This window comes from Macaca nemestrina, chromosome 17, assembly GCF_043159975.1.
Source record: "Macaca nemestrina isolate mMacNem1 chromosome 17, mMacNem.hap1, whole genome shotgun sequence".
Taxonomy (NCBI): domain Eukaryota; kingdom Metazoa; phylum Chordata; class Mammalia; order Primates; family Cercopithecidae; genus Macaca; species Macaca nemestrina.
Genome location: NC_092141.1, coordinates 86420578 through 86437824, shown reverse-complemented (window position 1 = coordinate 86437824; position 17247 = coordinate 86420578). Strand labels below are relative to the sequence as shown.

The window sequence follows — 17247 nt, the reverse complement described above, 5'->3', positions numbered from 1 at the left end:
GGAGGTGCTGGGAGGTGCGGAGGCCTCCTCCTGAAGCTGGGACCCTCTGGTCATCCTGACCCACTGTTCCGATCCTATCCGCCTGTCTGAGGGCAGAGCCTGAACTCACAGTCGTGCACACTCCCCTCTGCACAGGGCCCTGCGGGGCCGCACAGCAGCCTCTCCTCTACAGATCAGGACCCTGAGCTCCAGGAGGGCTGGGACTGTCCGAGACCGCAGAGCCAGGGTCGGACACAGCCAGGCCAACCTCCTGACTTCTGGCTCCATGCATTCTAGGCACACAGGTACAATTCTGCTGGCTGGGAGGGCGGGGGTGGGGGGAGATGAGCAGGTGGGCAGCTTCCTCTTAGCCTCCCAACATGTGTGTGCCGGATCCCTGGGGGAGGAGCACAAAGACCCTTTCCCAAGACACAGAAAGAGGCAGTGGGGGGTCCTTCTCTGGCTGAGGCTCCAGGTCCTGAGTGTTGGATGCAGCCCCACTTGGAGGTTGGAAGTCAGGTGGCCTCGGGGGTGTGTGGGGCCCGCCAGCTCAGCTGCAGCTCCTTCCATGTAAGGGAACCTCCCACGCAGCACCCCCATGGCCAGCGAGGGGACCAGGAAGAGTGGGGGCTGCAGCCAGAGTGGCACTCGGGTGGGCTGCACCCTGAGGACACAGTCACATCCCCCTCCCGGACCTCTGAAGCCCTCAGGTACGGGTCAAGGGCTCTCAGCTGCAGGCAGGAGAGGGCCCCACAGTCACAGATCCGGGGAGTCCAGCTTGCAAAGCCCAGAGGCTTCCGGAGGCCGCTGGCCCGGCTTCCTGTGCAGCTGGGTTTTCCTGGGAGGGCCTCCTCCGGCACTCTCAGTCCCCAGCCCGCACGACCTCCCACAGCTGGGCCCATCTTCCCAGGCCCAGGTCACGTGGTGCAGGTCAGTGGGGCTCTGGGGGAGGGCAGGGCGCCAGGAACAGCCCCGGGGGTGGGGGGACTGGTGCAGAGCTCACTTTGGCCGCCTGCCCACTTTGCACGAGGGATGCTAGACTTCCACATGTGGTCACTCAACTTCGCCCAACTATGCGTAAGTCCTGGTTACCCTCACCCTAGTGACGGGAATTAAACTGGCCAAGGAGCAGCTCAGATTCTGAGCAGAGTAGGGGTCCGAGCCTCCCAGGAGTTCTAGGCATCCCCCAGCCCCTCCTCCTGATACTGAGTCCACACACTCAGCACCCAAATGCCCATTCACTTGGGGGTCCGCCAACCGCTAGTCGGCATGGCTTAACAAAGGGTTTCTGTGCCACAGGCCTCATTTGATCCTCCCAAAAACCCTCGGAGGCAGGACAATGTTATTCAACCCATTTTACAGACAAAGCAACTGAGTCATAAAATGGCTTGCCAAAAGATACGGAGGCAGAAAGATCAACAGCAAAGAGCTTCTCTGTGATCCTGACCAGCAAGGCCCCCAGAAAAAAGCCAGGGACCCTGAGGCGCTCACAGGAGCAGAGTCCTGGAGGGGAACGAGAGCTTAGCCTCATGCCACCCTCAAAGGGTACCTTGAAGGTCAAGGTATTGGGCCCAAGCAGGCTGGACTCTGTTCCCTGCACCCCTCCCACCTCCTGAAGCCCCTTCCCTCCCACCCAGGTGGGCCGTGGAGGTGTCCACAACACATAATGGAACAGCCGGTGGGTCATGGGCCCCCCCACTGAGCCAAGGGGCTCGACCAGAGGCTCAAACAGTGGCATAGAAACTGTGAGCTTAACTGCAAACCAGCTCAGGCTTTGGAGTCAAAGCAAGGGTCAGCTGCTTCTAGCTGTGTGGCCTGGGGCCGGTTCTTCAACCTCTCTGTGCCTCGGTGCCTTCTTCTCTACGGTAGTAACAGGACCGTTTTCTACGGCAATGGTGCGGATACGTCCCATGAAGCACATAAAGCTTCGAGCCCAGCGTCTGGAGTATGTCAGGATGCAGTAAGTGGTCACTTATGATTCATGAAATATTAATAAGGCAAGGGGTGGAATGACAGCCTCCCTGCGTTGTCCCTAAAATGGAAACAAATCTGCTCAGCGCTCAAAGCAGCAGAAAGCCAGCCAAGGACAAGCTCCCAGTGACCATGCCCTGGCAGAGCGTTCCCTACTGGCCCCAGGCAGGGCTCAGGGCGGGTGGCCACCCTCCAGATGAGCTCATAGCTGGCACCTGCTTCCAGAGCACATGTCTGGACTTTCCAGATCTTTCCTCCCCTTTCTCTGACCTTTCCCTACTCTGCAACCCCCACCTCCTGCCACTTTCTTACTCACTCTCTCCTTTCATTCCTGTTCAAAAACAAATAATGGAGGCCAAATGTGTCAGCTGGCTCCCTGGAAAGGCTTCCCTGAAGCAGGAACACAAGGCGGGCGGTGGAGGATTACTCAGCGTAAGCCACGTGATCTCTGCGCTGAGCCGGGGAAGGGGAGGCGCTGAGATTGAGGGTGCTAGGATCGAGGCACTGAGACGGGGTCACTGGACAAAGGCCAGGGCCAGCTCCCGTTCCCACCCCAACAGGGGCCCCCGCATTTAGGGGCCACATCTCCAAAGTCTCTTGGGCAAGAGAGACAAATCCCATCACAGGGTCACAAACGCTGCCTCCAGGCCGCGATCTGGGTAGGGGTGGGAGATTCCTGGCCGGTTCCTAAACATTCACTCAGTGGACAGAACTATCAAGGGGAACTCAATGTTTCCACAACAGCTTGGTCAAGATACAGGTATCAGGCTGGGCGCGGTGGCCCACGCCTGTAGTCCCAGCACTTTGGGAGGCTGAGGTGAGGGGATTGCTTGAGGCCAGGAGTTCGAGACCAGCCTGGCCAACATGGTGAAACCCCATCTCTACTAAAAATACAAAAATTAGCCAGGTGTGATGGTGCGAGCCTGTAGTCCCAGCTACTTGGGAGGCTGAGACAGGAGAATTGCTTGAACCCTGGAGGTGGAGGTTGCCATGAGCGGAGATCCGCACCACTGCCTTCCAGCCTGGATGACAGAGCGAGACGGTCTCAAAAAAAAAAGATGCAGGTATTGTCTCAGGGTTCACAAGTCTAACCTTACCCCTGACATTGGCATTTAATCCTGATGCAGATCCTAGCAGGAAAAAGGAGAAGAGCCAGAAGGCTGTGGGGATGAGGGGGTTTAGAGCAGTGCTTATTAGACTTTCTCTGGCAGGCAGAAGTGTCCCCTGGAGGCTGCTAGACAAGCAGAGGGCCCACCCCAGAGCCTCTGGTTCGGGAGGGCTGGGTTAGGGCCCAGGAAGCTGCATTTCGGCAGGGAATTCAGCGCTATCCTGAGCCCTACTTTGGAAGCAGAACAGAACCAGAACCAAAAGCTTCTGTGGGCCCCATTTCCTGGGGATGGGCCTCTGCACCATCCGAGGTGACCATTAGTCCAGCTCCCTGGGACCAGCCCTGGGCACTCCCTGGGAAAAGCAGGACCTGCAGAGGACGGTTTTCCAGGATCCCCCAGACCCCCCACCCCACCCCGCTCTCACCCCAGCTTCCCCCACTTCCATCCTCCACCTAGAACTCTGGAGACCTGGCCCTGGAGGCCCAGAGACCAGAAATAAGAGGAGACAAGGGGAGAAGCTCCCTTCCCCATTCCCCAGCCACACCAATGGGCTGACCTCCCAGGAAGCCACGCCAGCCACTGCTACTGTCCTGGCCGCCCCGCCTGGCCCCGAGGCTGGGTGATGACAAGCATTCCGTTCTGCCTCCCTCTTCACCTGAGGTTCCTGCTGATGTGAGGCCTGACCACGCACCCAGGAGGCACAGGACAGAGTCCAGAGCTGTTCAAGAACACATAAGGCTGAGGCCCGCTTCCTGCACCTGGGAAGGGCCAGGAAGGGTTAAAGGAAAACCCCAGACGAGCACAATGGCTCATGCCTGGAATCCTAGCACTTTGGCAGGCCAAGGCAGGAGGATCATTTAAGCCCAGGAGTTAGAGGTCAGCCCGGGAAATATAGTGAGACCCCATTTCTACAAAAAAAATTAAAATTAAAAAATTAGCCAGGCATGGTGGCACACGCCTGTAGTCCCAGCCACTTGGCAGGCTGAGGTGGGAGGATCACTGAGCCCAGGAGGTCAAGATCACAGTGAGTGGGAGATTGGGCCACTGAACTCCAGCCTGGGCGACAGAGAGAGACCGTCTCAAAAAAAACCCTACTCCAAGGAGCTTAGTGGAACCTTCGGCCAGGATGACTGTGCAATAAGCTGGCAGCTGCCAGTCCCCAAGGGTGAAGACCCATCCACTAACAACCTGCACCCCAGTGCGGTGAGAGGAAGCGCCTGGGGAAAGATGCCAGCTGAGGCACCGAGCTCAGCAGCTCAGCCCGATCGACCGTGGAGAAGCCACTCCAGTTCCAAAGAGAAAGATCATTAAACCTCAGGTGAATCGCTCAAAAGCCATCCCTGTACACACAGAGGGCGCATTCTGGGACATGTGGATACCTTCCCCCAGGACAGGAAGTAAAACCAGTAGGCAGAGATGTGGGCCTCCCTGCTCTTGCTGGAGCCAGCCTAGAGCCCTCATCTCAGTCCCCAGGGAAGCACAGACCCCCACCTCCACCGCAGCCAAAAGACTTCCAACCTCATCTTCGTGCCCAGGGAAGCACAGACCCCCACCTCCACTGCAGCCAAAAGACTTCCAACTTCATCTCCATGCCCAGGGAAGCACAGGCTCCACCTCCACTGCAGCCAAAAGACTTCCAACCTCATCTCAGTCCCCAGGGAAGCACAGACCCCCACCTCCACCGCAGCCAAGACTTCCTGTTGGCTTTCCCAGCAGGATCCAGCCCAGGTCTTGTGGGGAGAGGCAGCAGGGGGAGGAGAAAGACAGAGAAAGATGAGCTCCTGGCAGCTGTGACTAGCGGGAGAGAAATGAGGTTCCAATCTGTTCCTGCTCACCCCACAGACGGGCGGTGTCTTATTTCAAAATCCAGGGCAGCTGAGGGACTGAAGGAAGAGGGAGACACCTTCTAACTGGGGTTTTCTTTCATTTCACCCCATGGCGCCTTACACAGGAAAGAGCTGGAAGGGCTCGGGCTCCCGGCATCCAGCCAAAGCCTCAGGCAGGGGCCCAGACAAGGGGCTGTGCTATCATCACTCCAGGTAGCCCGAGGGTCAGTGACGGTAGAGCTCCACCCCACCCCACCACTGCACAGTACCCCATATCCAGGACAGCTCAGCAGCCAGGCTGCCCCAGGGTTCAAATCCAGACACTTAACTGTGGGGCCTCAGGCAAGTGGCTGAAGCTCTCTGCGCCTTGATTTCCTAATCTGGAAAATGGGATAATGAAAGTAACTGTTGGGCAGGGCAAGGGGTAAGTGAAAGCCAGCGTTTGTTTGAGAGTGATGTGGTTAGGACCGTCATTGTGACCAGACACTGAGCCTTTTCCTCCCACCTGAGACAAGGGTTTCACTCACTGTTGCCGGAAAGATCTGGACCCAGAAGGACGAGGGAAGTCGTCTCATTCGCAATCCCAGAGGGAAGGTGAGGTCCCCGTGCCAGCTGGCTGCTGCAGGGGAGAGGGTGGGAGACGGCTGGGGGACAGAGGAGCAGGGACAGCAGGAGGAACGGCCGGCAGGGAAGTACCCCAGCGATCTAAAGGACTGTCTACCAGGAGGACAGCTCAGACTCTTCCCCACTGAGACAGACTCCTCTGGACAGTTGGGCTGAGGATTCCCAGGGCCTCTGAGTGAAACGGAATCAGCCATCACTGAAGCCACATGTCCCACAGGCTTGCAAGCACAAGTGGGGACTGCCCAGGTGTCTCTGTTTCATAGGGGCCAGGCACCAAGGCCAGGGTGGCCAGAGGACATCACGCAGCCCAGTGGGGGCCTCGCAGAACCACCAGCCAAGAAGGCGCGTGCAGAAGCACGCCAGTGTTGCAAGGAGGCAAACTTCCTGCTGGACTGAACATGGGGAGCTGAGCTTCCAATTGCTGAGCCGGGTTGTCTGGTCCGCTTCTCTCTTCCTGAACAGAACGTCCCCAGACAGAGCGGCCAGGCAACGGCATGGCCAAGTGGGGGTCTGCATTCCAGGCCTGCCCTGCAGCCTGACCAGCCTGCCGCCCTCCCAGGAGACACAGGACTGGCCAGGGCTCCCCTAGGCTGCCACAGGAATAAGGCAGGGCTGTGACCTCCTCCATGGCCCAGGCGCCTGGGGGAGGGACCATGAGCTCCAGTTCAGGGGGCAGACAGGAAACAGGGGGTCCACACTCCCCCCAACCACGGAGCTGGCTTCTCCTCCACTGCATTCTCACCAGCCATACCCCCCACCAAAAAAACCACCTTACCCAATGGGTGGTTTTGCAGTGACACCCAGCCCAATGAAGTTACCTGGTGGGGGCCTTGGGGGATGGGGCCCCCAGAAATGCACACCGGCAGTGGGCGAGCCGGAGGCTGTGTGAGGCCTTGCTTCCTGGGGCTGGCCGGGAGGTGCCTCAACCATCTGTGTAACCCGAGCCCGCTGTGACCAGGACCTGCTGCTTCCCCATCTCAGCCCTCTCCTATCAGCATCAGCTAAGCATTAGTCAGCAGGTGCCGGCAGGGAGCCACGGCCTAAGGCAGGCCTGCAGTTAGACCAGCACCGGGGGAGGGACCAGGAGAAAGACCTCTAGAGTGGAAGCCACAGCCCCTCTTCCTCCTGGGCTGGGCGACAGATCACCATCCCCAGCCAGCCCTGGGGAAGCGGGAGGGGTCAGCCTGGTCGCAGGTACAGCACTGGGGTCCTCAAGGTGGCTGCTGCTGACCATGGCCCCTCTTCCTCCTGGGCTGGGCAACAGACCACCATCCCCAGCCCGCCCTAGGGAAGCGGGAGGGGTCAGCTGGGGCACAGGTATAGCTCCGGGGTCCCTGCAGCAGCTGCTGCTGACCACAGGCCTGTTACTCCTCCTCCGGCTGGGTTCCCACTCTGGTCCTGAAAGCGCCTCCCTCAGCTCCCATCTCCTGCCCAGGAGGCAGCCAACACCCAAGCGCTGCCACAGCAGGAGGCTGGGCGTACAAGTGTGACCCGCCTGGGGAGGGACAGAGGGAAAGACCACCTCCGTTCAAAACAGCAGTCTTCTCCCTCCCCTCGGGGGTTCCCACGGGGTCTCCAGTCTCTCTCTTACCAAGAGGTAAGGAGAGGCAGGGAAGTTTCAGGAACGTCAGCAGAGAAGAGACAGGGCAGGCTAGAGGAAGCAGGTTGTAGGGTGCCTAAGGCTTTGGGCTGGGCTTTGGGAGGCCAGGGTATGGGCAACTGGGAGGCTCAGGTAGGGAAATCTCCCCCGCAGGTACCCTGGGAGACAGAGGAGAGGGGACATGACAGCCGTCCCTCACTGCCTCCCGGCTGTGGCTTCCAGGGGCCTCGGCTCAGACCAGATGCACCCCATGCACCAGGTCTCAGTTCAGCCAGGAAGCAGGGCCCCCGGGCCTCCATGACTGCCTGGACAGTGATCCCCAAAGGGCCCCCTCACCAGCTGGGGAGCTCCCGAGGGGAAAGTGGCTTTGCGGACCATCTGGAGACATCAATGGGCCATGAGGACAGGAGGAGGTGTGGACATCCTCACAGCCTTGAGGGAAAATCAAAGCAGAGCTGGAGGCTGGGCACAGTGACTCACACCTGTAATCCCAGCACTTTGGGAGGCCGAGGCGGGCGGATCACTTGAGGTCATGAGTTCAAGACCAGCCTGGCCAACATGATGAAAACTGATCCCTGCTAAAAGTACAAAAACTAGCCGGCCACGGTGGCACGTGCCTGTAGTCCCAGCTACTCGGAAGGCTGAGGCAGGAGAATTGCTTGAACCCAGGTGGTGGAGACTGCAGTGAGCTGAGATGGTACCACTGCACTCCAGCCTGGGCAACAGAGTGAGACTCCATCTTTAAAAAATAAAGCAGAGCCGGAGGCCGGGTGGCTTTCAGAGCCTGACAAGGAGGCTGTGAGGCTGGGCTGCCTTTCCGGCCATCCGAGGGGCAGGAACTGGCCCAGCCTGAGCTTCAGACCCACAAGAGGCTGAACCCAAGCGGTACTCCAAGATGAGGCAGGGCTATCCTGTCCACACCTGTGTCCAGGTCTCAAGGGCCACCCTCTCCAGGAGCTCAGTTTGATGGTCTCTCAGGCTGAGAGGCTGTCAAGGGGCTCTAAGGTGCCCCAGCGTGTGAATCGGTGGGTTCTGATGTGTGAGAGCTCGAGTCACTCCCCCCACCGCCAGGGAACAGGAATGAGGAGCCCCCACTCCCGGTGTCCGGCAGGCGGGAGGCAGCCACTGGACTGTGTGACCAGGTGCCACCAGACCCTGAGGGCCCATGGATATAGCACATGACCACTTTAGTTTTAATGACCAATGCCTGTGCAGCAGGTGCTGAGGGGCCTCAGCCCCAAGCAAGGCTGGGTTCCTGGAACACCCCCACCCCCGACAGAAGGATTTGCAGCTGTGGAGCTCTTAAGATATTTTTCAGTAGCAAACAAAGCATGAGGCTGGACGGTGGACCTATGAGTGCCCTCACTTGAATGCGGATAAAGACAGAAAAGACAGCAAACATTCGCGAACAAAAGGAATGGCTCCTGCGTATTGAACTTCCACTTACCGGCCCTTGTCTGGTATAAAGTGCTCAGGAACTCTCCGACAGCTTCAGTTAGAAACGTGCTTTTGTTTGGCTATGTGGAAAATTCTATACACACTAAGATACATGATGCTTCTGGTCCTCCCTACGAATGTTCTATGCTTTCTGGGTTTATGATTTGGAATTTGCAGATCTCTGCCACCTTTGTTCCAGAGTCACAAGGATCTTGGATGCAGGAAATGTTTTCTATGTGCAAGGACCCCCTCCCCCCTGCCAGGGTCCATCGGCCTCTCTCTGTCCACAGGTGTCACCCAAACCCTCGCACCTGCCGCCTCCTCTTTCTAATTACCCCCGCAACTCATCAAGAGCTTCCCCACCTTGAGAGCTAGGCTGCTGGAGACACACAAGGCACACAGAAGTCCGTGAAACAACACTGAGCATCTATTAGGCACTTACTGTGTGCCTGGTTTGGTAATAATAAGTAAAATCACAATGCTCTGGGCACATCAGTACACTTCCTTATGTTCATCCTCCCAACAACTCAATGAGATGGCTCCATAAATGGGGAAACTGAGGCACAGGGAAGTGAGACTGGCCCAAAGCCACAGGTTAGGAAGGGTAGGGCCAAAATTCAAATCCAGGTAGTTTGGTACCAAATCCCAGCTTTTCACATGAAAAGCATCTTGTAACTCCTCGAGAAGGCTAGGACTATTATTTGCACTGCACCGACAAGGAAACCAAGACACCAAATGGCCAGGCAGCCCTGCAGCCAGGAGGTGGGCCCAGTGGCTTATGGGAGCACATGGAATGGAGCCCATGTGAGGCTCAGGTTGGGGTCCCCCATCTTATCCTGGTCTAAGGGATGAGGTGACTGGGAGTGTCAGAGACACTCTGGGACTGGCTATCCAGGTGCTCTGCATCCAGTTCCAGTGTGAAGCAGGCAAGAGTGGACAACCTGCCACCCAGCAGGGCTGCTGTCCGTATCCCAGTGGCTCTTCAAAGCCTGGCTAAGCAGAGCAAGACCGTCCTCGGACCAGAGTGACCCCCAAGCCACACAAGCACTCAGTTATGCTTCGGAGGATGCAGGACTGGGAAGGTCTTCCTCCCACCGCATCCTCACCCAGTTCCTCCGTGGGGCAGCTGGCTCCAGGCACAGACCCAGACGCCCCTCTCCCTGCCTGCTGTCAGCACATCCCTGGCTTCACTGCCGCTTCAGGGAGGGGCCCGAGAGCTCCCCAGCCCTGTCACTCATCACACTCCATTCAGAGGGCCGGGGACTCAGCACCGATTTGCCAAGCATCCAGCAGCAAAACCATGGGTTGGAAAGGGCCACAGTGCTGCTCTGATCTGGCCCCATCCAGGTGTTGTTCTCACCAGCTCCTTCCTGTTCCTGGCCCCACCTCTCAGGTACCATGAGCTCTGCAGGTCCAAAGCCAAATTCACCAGCCCTTGACCCTCTCCAGCTGGGATGAGGCCTTCGTCCAGGTGCAAAAGTTAAGGCAGTGCCAAAAAATCCAGGAATTAAACAATATTTTAAAGTAACATTTTAAACAAATCAAATTCCACGCTGAACAAACTCTGACATGGCTGTGCACGTGCAGGGCTGGGCCTGTCTTTATTTAAAATTCCAACATTTGTTCACCATGGAGGTTACTTTGCATCATTTCAATATTTAAAAACACTGCATTAAATACTATCTGTGTTGATTCCTGAGCTCTTTCCTGTCCCCTTACATTGTGCTCCTGACAAGTGCCTGACACACCTTGCCCCAGTCAGCCCTGCTCTCTAAGCGCCCTCCTGGGTCTGTCCTGCCGACGCTCCTCGCAGCTACCAGGAGCCACTGAGCCACCGCGTCTGCCTTATTTTGCTCCTTATGCCTGCGCACCGTCCACCTCACCGTGCTTCCCTCATGTGCCTTGGTCGCACGTCAGCTCCAGACAGGAGCCCGGTGGGCTGGAAGCACATACCAGTGCTGCACTCCCCCGCCTCAGTGCCGGGCACAGGGCAGCATTGGAGATTTTTTTTTTTTTTTTTTTTTTTTTGAGTCGTAGTCTCACTCTGTCACCCAGGCTGGAGTGCAGTGGTGCAATTTTGGCTCATTGCAACCTCCACCTCCTAGGTTCAAGCTCTGCCTCCTGGAATCAAGCAGATTCTCCTGCCTCAGCCTCCCAAGTAGCTGGGACTACAGGTGCACGCCACCACGACCAGCTAATTTTTGTATTTTTAGTAGAGACGGGGTTTTGCCATGTTGGCCAGGCTGGTCTCGAACTCCTGACCTCAGGTGATCTGCCTGCCTTGACCTCGCACAATGCTGGGATTCCAGGTGTGAGGCACCACGCCTGGCCAAGACTTCTTGAATAAACAAACATTCCCAGGATGGAGATCTGCCCACGGAACATGCTCAGGCTCTGCCTCTGCACCTCTGCCTGCTGCGCCCAGAAGCAACCCAGGGCCACTCCAGCTGCCTCCACCTGGCCACCTCCCTGCCCTCACCCAGGCCGGCTTGTCCCACCCTGTGGGCCAAGAAAACTATCTAGTAGGTGGTGACCAGAGTTTTTTTTTTTTTTCATTTGAAAAGAACACACTCACGGAAGGCCAACGGTGACAACATCCCAATGTCCCTCAGCTGATGAAGGCAACGTGTCTGTCCACAGTGGAACAGTCCATTCCACGGCGGAATATTACTCAATATTCCACCTGCTACAATGTGGAGGGATCTTGGAAACGTGACACCAAGTGGAGAAGCCAGACACAAAGGTCAAACGTGCAATTCTCTGTACAAGAAATGTCTAGAATTGGCCAGGCGCAGTAGCTCACGCCTGTAATTCCAGAACTTCGAAAGGCCAAGACAGGAGGATCACTTGAGCCCAGGAGTTCAAGAGCAGCCTGGGCAACATGGTGAAACCTCATCTCTACAAAAAAATACAAAAATTAGCCAGGCATGGTGGCACAGGCCTGTAGTCTCAGCTACTTGGGTGGCTGTGGTGGCAAGATGGCTTGAGCCAGGGAGGCGGAGGTTGCAGTGAGCAGAGACTGAGCCATTCACTCCAGCCTGAGTGACAGAATCAGACCCTACCTAAAAAAAAAAAAAAAAGAAAAAAAAAAAGAAAGAAAGAAAAAAAAAAGAAAAGAAAAGTCTGGAATCCACACAGATAGAAAGGAGATATGGAGGAGGAGGGCAGGATTGATAGCTAAAGGCTACGCAGTTTCTTCTTAAGAAAAAAATTTTCTAAATTTCTCAAATTTTCAATTTTCTAAAATTGGTTGTGGTGATGATGGTTGCACTACTCTCCGAATAGACTGAAAACCATGGAATTATGCACTTTCTTAAATGGGTGGATTGTATAGTAGCTTACTTGAATCTCAATAAAGCTGTTTAAAAAAAAATGAAAAAAGCCTTCCCTCTCTCCAAAACAAACAAACAAACAAAAAAATAGAGAGAGAGAAAAAAAAAAAAAAAAAAAAGAAAATACCGAAGTGTAGCGCAGGCATGGTAAAGGTAAGAATTCCATGATGGAAATTTGGTTTCATTTATATACCTCCACCTCCCACCCCCACCCCATATAGGTGTGTCCTGGGTCGTGGTGTCAAGCGCATGTCTTTCTGGAGGCTGCAGTCCAGACTGATTTTGAAAGCCACTCTCTGGGCAGCTCCAAACCTCTCATAATTCCTGAAGCCCTTGGCCTGCTGGAACCACTGAGCCACCCCCAGACCCAGTCCCCTGTCACTACTTACTCAAGACTGCAGCCATGGGGAGGGGGGCTCTCTCTTAAGGGTGCAGGGGTCCTGTGGCTTTATCCCCTCTCAGAATACACATCACCCTGCACTGCACACATGTGCCTCAACATGGAGCATCCCAGGACGCCAGCCACAGCCAGTGATGTTTGCACACAGACCGATCGATCGTGCTCTGCTGACCAATCATGTCAATCACCCCGCTGCACGCTGTCCTCACTAAGTGAGCTAAAGTAACCCCCACGGAAAAAGCCGAGGGATTTTAAACAAGCTAAAAGACGCTTTTCTAGGAAAAAAATAATGAATTTTAAGAAGAAAAACTCCAAAACTGAAAGACCCATGGAAAAAATTTAAATTTTTAAAGTGATAGACTCCCCCAAAAGTATCAGGCCCAGATGGTTTCACTAGTGAATTCTTGAAAAGTTTTAACAAAGAGATTATTATGTTGCTGCTTAAAATGTTCCAGAACACAGAGGGGAAAAGAAATGCATCCAAATTGTTTTTGCTAAGCCAGCACAATACAGACACCAAAACTGATAAAAATAGCACACACACACACACACACACACACATACACACATACACACATACACACACACACACACGCCCCACCCGCTCCAGACCAAGCTCGCTGCTGTGTATCCAGGCAATACCATCTACCCCTACCTCGCTGCTGAAACCAAAATACATTCCAATGGATTCATGATTCCAACATGTAAAAATGAAACCACAGAAGTACTAGAAGAAAACGTGGGTGAAATTCTTTCCTATAATTTCAGAATGCAGGAGACCTCTAAACAGGACATGAATTCCAAAAGCTAAAAGGGAAAGCAGAGACTTGACAACATCAGGATTACAGGATTAAAATGTTCTGTGTGGAAGAACATCACAGAAATAAAATCAAAAGTAGGCAGCTGGGGACAAGACACTCATACCTGCTGTGATAAAGATGTACAAATAACTTTTTTTTTTTTTTTTAAGACAGGATCTCACTCTCACCCAGGCTGAAATGCAGTGGTACGATCACAGCTCCCAGCAGCCTCAAACTCCCAGACTCAAATGATCCTCCCACAACAGCCTCCCAAGTAGCTGGGACTACAGGAGCACCACCTCACCCAGCTAATTTTTGCAGAGATGCGATTTTGCCATGTTACCCAGGCTGGTCTCGAACTCCTAAGCTCAAGCGATCCACCCACTTCAGCCTCCCAAAGTGCTGGGATTACAGGTGTGAGCCACCACGCCTGGCTTACAAAGAACTCTTTTTAAAACATTTCAACAAGGAAAGGATGAACCATCCAAATGAAAAGAGAACACAGGACCCTGGTCTGTAACATACGAAGAGATAATCCCTCTCGCTTGACCGAGATGCACAAAATAAAACACCAATTGGAAAGCGTCTGGCCCTCAGCCAGGGGTGAGGGGCATAGGACCTCCCTGCTGGACCATCCCTGCACAGGGCCCAGCAGACAGTTGAGCAGGCCGGCGAGGGGAGGGGTCCTAAAAATTCTAGTAACCACTTTAGAGGCCAATTCAGGAACAAGGATTGATTTTTTTTTTTTTTTGATACGGAGTCTTGCTGTGTCAGCCAGGCTGGAGTGCAATGGCGCAATCTTGGCTCACTGCAACCTCCACCTCTTGGATTCAAGTAAATCTCCTGCCTTAGCCTCCTGAGTAGCTGAGATTACAGGCACAAGTCACCATGCCTAGCTAATTTTTGTATTTTTAGTAGAGATGGGGTTTCACCATGTTGGCCAGGCTGGTGTTGAACTCCTGACCTCAGGTGATCAGCCCATCTAGGCCTCCCAAAGTGCTGGGATTACAAGCGTGAGCCACTGTGCCCGGCATATCAAAACTTAAATGCACACATCCTTGACACAGAAATTCACTCTTAAGGGCTCATCCTAGTCATGTGTGCACATGTACAAGTGTGAGAACATCTTTTGCAGCCTCTCAATCACAGTAGGAAGCTGGACAAGCCTGGCAGCGCCATGGGACATCTGATGATACAAGCATGAAAAGGAACGTGCTACTTTGGGAGGCCAAGGCAGGCAGATCTCGAGGTCAGGAGTTCAAGACCAGCCTGGCCAACATGGTGAAACCCCGTTTCTACTAAAAATACAAAAATTAGCCAGGCAGGGTGGTGGGCACCTGTAATTCCAGCTACTTGGGAGGCTGAGGCAGGAGAATTGCTTAAAACCGGAAGGCAGAGGTTACATTGAGCCCAGGGAGCCCATACGGCACCACTGCACTCCAGCCTGGTCAACGGTCCGGTCACCAAAAAAAAAGTAACATGCTACATCTACAAGTGGCAACAGTGTTGTCAAATGGAAAAAAATAAAAGCTGGTTGCAGAAGTCTGATTTCCTTTGTGTTCTTGAAAAATCTAAATTTACACATTGACTTTTTTTACACAAGCCCTGAATGACTCTGCACAAATAAAATTTAGAAGAATGCCACACCCAGCTGTCAACATGGCCACCCCTTGGGAAAGAGTTGGGGAATGGGAGAGAAAAACTTCCTTTCGAAATTTCATGTGATCTTCATTTTTTATCTAAGAATGACTGGGCATTGTTTTTTGTGGTTTTTTTTTTTTTTTTTTTCCCAGATGGAGTCTTGTTCCGTCACCCAGGCTGGACTGCACTAGCACAATCTCGGCTCACTGAAACCTCCACCTCCTGGGTTTAAGCGATTCTCCTGCCTCAGCCTCCCTCCCAAGCAGCTGGGACTACAGGCGCCTGTCCCCACGCCCGGTCGTGCATTGCTTTTTAGGATGAAGAAAGGGAAAGGTCACAGGGAGAATGGGAGCCAGAACACAGAGCAGGGCTTCTAAACACCAGCTTGTGGGCGGGCGGGAGAGACACGGGGCGACGCCACCGGCCTGAAATCTAGGGATGGTATGAGATGCTGCCCGGGGGCTTCAGACAAGGCCTGCCTGCTGATTAAATCAGGGTTGGGTTCGGCTTTTGTTTATATGCTTGTTTAACACAATCCCCCAGGCGCTCCAGCCCTGCTTGCGAATTATCACTGTTCACTCTCACCACGCTGCACAGGAAGAATTGTATCCACTTCCACACTGTGGACCAGAGAGGAAAGCCCCTAGGCAGGGCAGGGGCGGCAGCCCAGGCAGTGTGAGCGCAGAGCCGGTGCTCCTCTGCCTTTTCCCCACACACAAGTGGGCAAGGCATTACAGGCATCTACATCGTCACCCCTGCGGGCCATTTTGGAAGGCGGGAGATGGAATCAGTGATCTCCAGGGCCATTTCCAGTTCCAGGTTTCAGACTGGGGCGGTGGAGCGGAATCGAGCTTGACCCGTGACTGTGGACAAATCACTTTCCCCCTCACCTGCACTGGATGAGACCAGGAATCTCCACTCTGGGTTCCTTAAGAGTCCCGGGGCTCCACAGAGGACACCCAGTAGTGGGATGGGGGGACAGGGTTGGGGGAGCTCCATGCCTCAGAGTATCTCCACTTTAACCCCTTCCTGGGCTCAGTGTTTGGAGAGAACGGGAAGGAAGCTCAGGCCTGGCCATGGGCTACCCTAGCCTGTCAGTTACAGCCCAGCCCCCAGGAGCCCCCTTGGACTGCAGGAGAGACAGTCACTTATCGCACCCACAGAAAACCCCAGAGAGGAAGTGGAGTCCAACTGAGGAAGCGCCTCCCGGCAGCTCTCAGACATGAGGTCCCAGGTGACACAGTGTGTCAGGGTGGACCACACGGCATCCTCCCAGGCTGTCTGCTGGAATCCAGGGTCTGGTTAGGGGCTGCCCACACTTCGGGGCCCCGGGCAGGGAGTCTGAGTGCACTCCTGCAGGGTTGAATGTGCCCTCTGTCCACACCGCACAGAGCATGGCTGTCTGGCCGGGGCGCGCCCCTCCGGACAGGCTCGCCATTGTGCAGACCCTCAATCCCAGCAGCTGTCCCAGGCCTGGGAGGCTGCGGGTGCAGACACAGCTCCTCTCTCTTCTGGCAGCTGCTCTGGCTTCCTGGGACAAGTGCTGAGAGGAGGCCTCACCCACTGCCATGTGTCTGGGGGCTGGGGCTCCATCCTGGGGCCAGGCTGAGTGGTCAGGGCCACAGAACTGCAGGGGACGGAGTGGAGACACCACCCCCAGTGCCTGCCTCCTGGCCCCACCCTTCCCCGCAGCCGCCCGCTCTATTTAAGGTATTCCACAGCTGCTCGGCACCCGCTGCATTCCCAGACCAGCCCTCCTTTCCTCTCACCACTGCAGGGTACTTGGCAGGCAGCTGAGCAGGCCACCAGGGGAAGGGTTGTCTTCCTGGGCCCTGCAGCCAGGCTCTGTTCTCTGGGCCCACCCCATCCCACCATGAAGGAGACACACCTGGCCTGGCCGCTCCTCCTCCATTGATCCTCCTGTTCCCCCAGCACATGGCGGACTTCCTGCTCTAGACCTAGGTCTGAGAGGCTCGGAGAAGGACGGTCCTTGTTCTTAGAAGGGGAAAGAGAAAGAGACCCAATCCCAAAGTAAAAGGGGACCTGGGTGCCCTGTGGAAGCAGCTCAGGAAAATGGGAGGAGGTGGGAGCAGCGGGACCTTCTGAGTAAGGCAGCCCGGCAGGAACATCGGTGCCTTCTGGACACCCGGCTTTCGCCCCTCCAGAAGCAGAAGCACACAGCCCCACACAGAAAAATCCTGCAGGCTCAGGACCCCAGGCATGACACGATCCAAACTCACTGCTTCATCAGACACCAGTGAGTCCCTCGACGCTTACCAAGGTCCCCTGCCTCACACCTGGTACTGGACGAACCTGCAGACCCTGCCTCAGGGAGTCCACCGTCCAGGGACAGGCTCAGAGCCTATGTGGGGTGTCCTGTAAACATGGGGCCAGGAGCCGGGCTGTCTATGGGGCCCTTCCTCCCTAAATCACGGCAGTCACGCTCTCTCCAACTTCACAGTCCCTGATCCCCACCAGGAACTTCTGGGGCCTAGTAGGTGTTCCTCCCTTGCAGGCTGATGCCCACC

At 55.2% G+C, this 17247-nt stretch overlaps 1 protein-coding gene across 6 annotated transcripts in view; it reads right to left on the bottom strand.

Moving 5' to 3' along the window:
• Positions 1–17247, bottom strand: part of SEPTIN9 (septin 9) — a 215495-nt gene that overhangs the window by 74430 nt on the left and 123818 nt on the right. Inside the window, exon 1 of one of the 6 annotated variants that reach the window (XM_071083645.1) lies at positions 5413–5429. The exons of the other annotated variants lie outside the window; for them this stretch is intronic. The gene's annotated coding sequence lies outside the window, so the exon portion shown is untranslated. Of the gene's footprint in view, positions 1–5412; positions 5430–17247 lie in introns of those variants that run through there. 6 annotated transcript variants of the gene reach the window in all.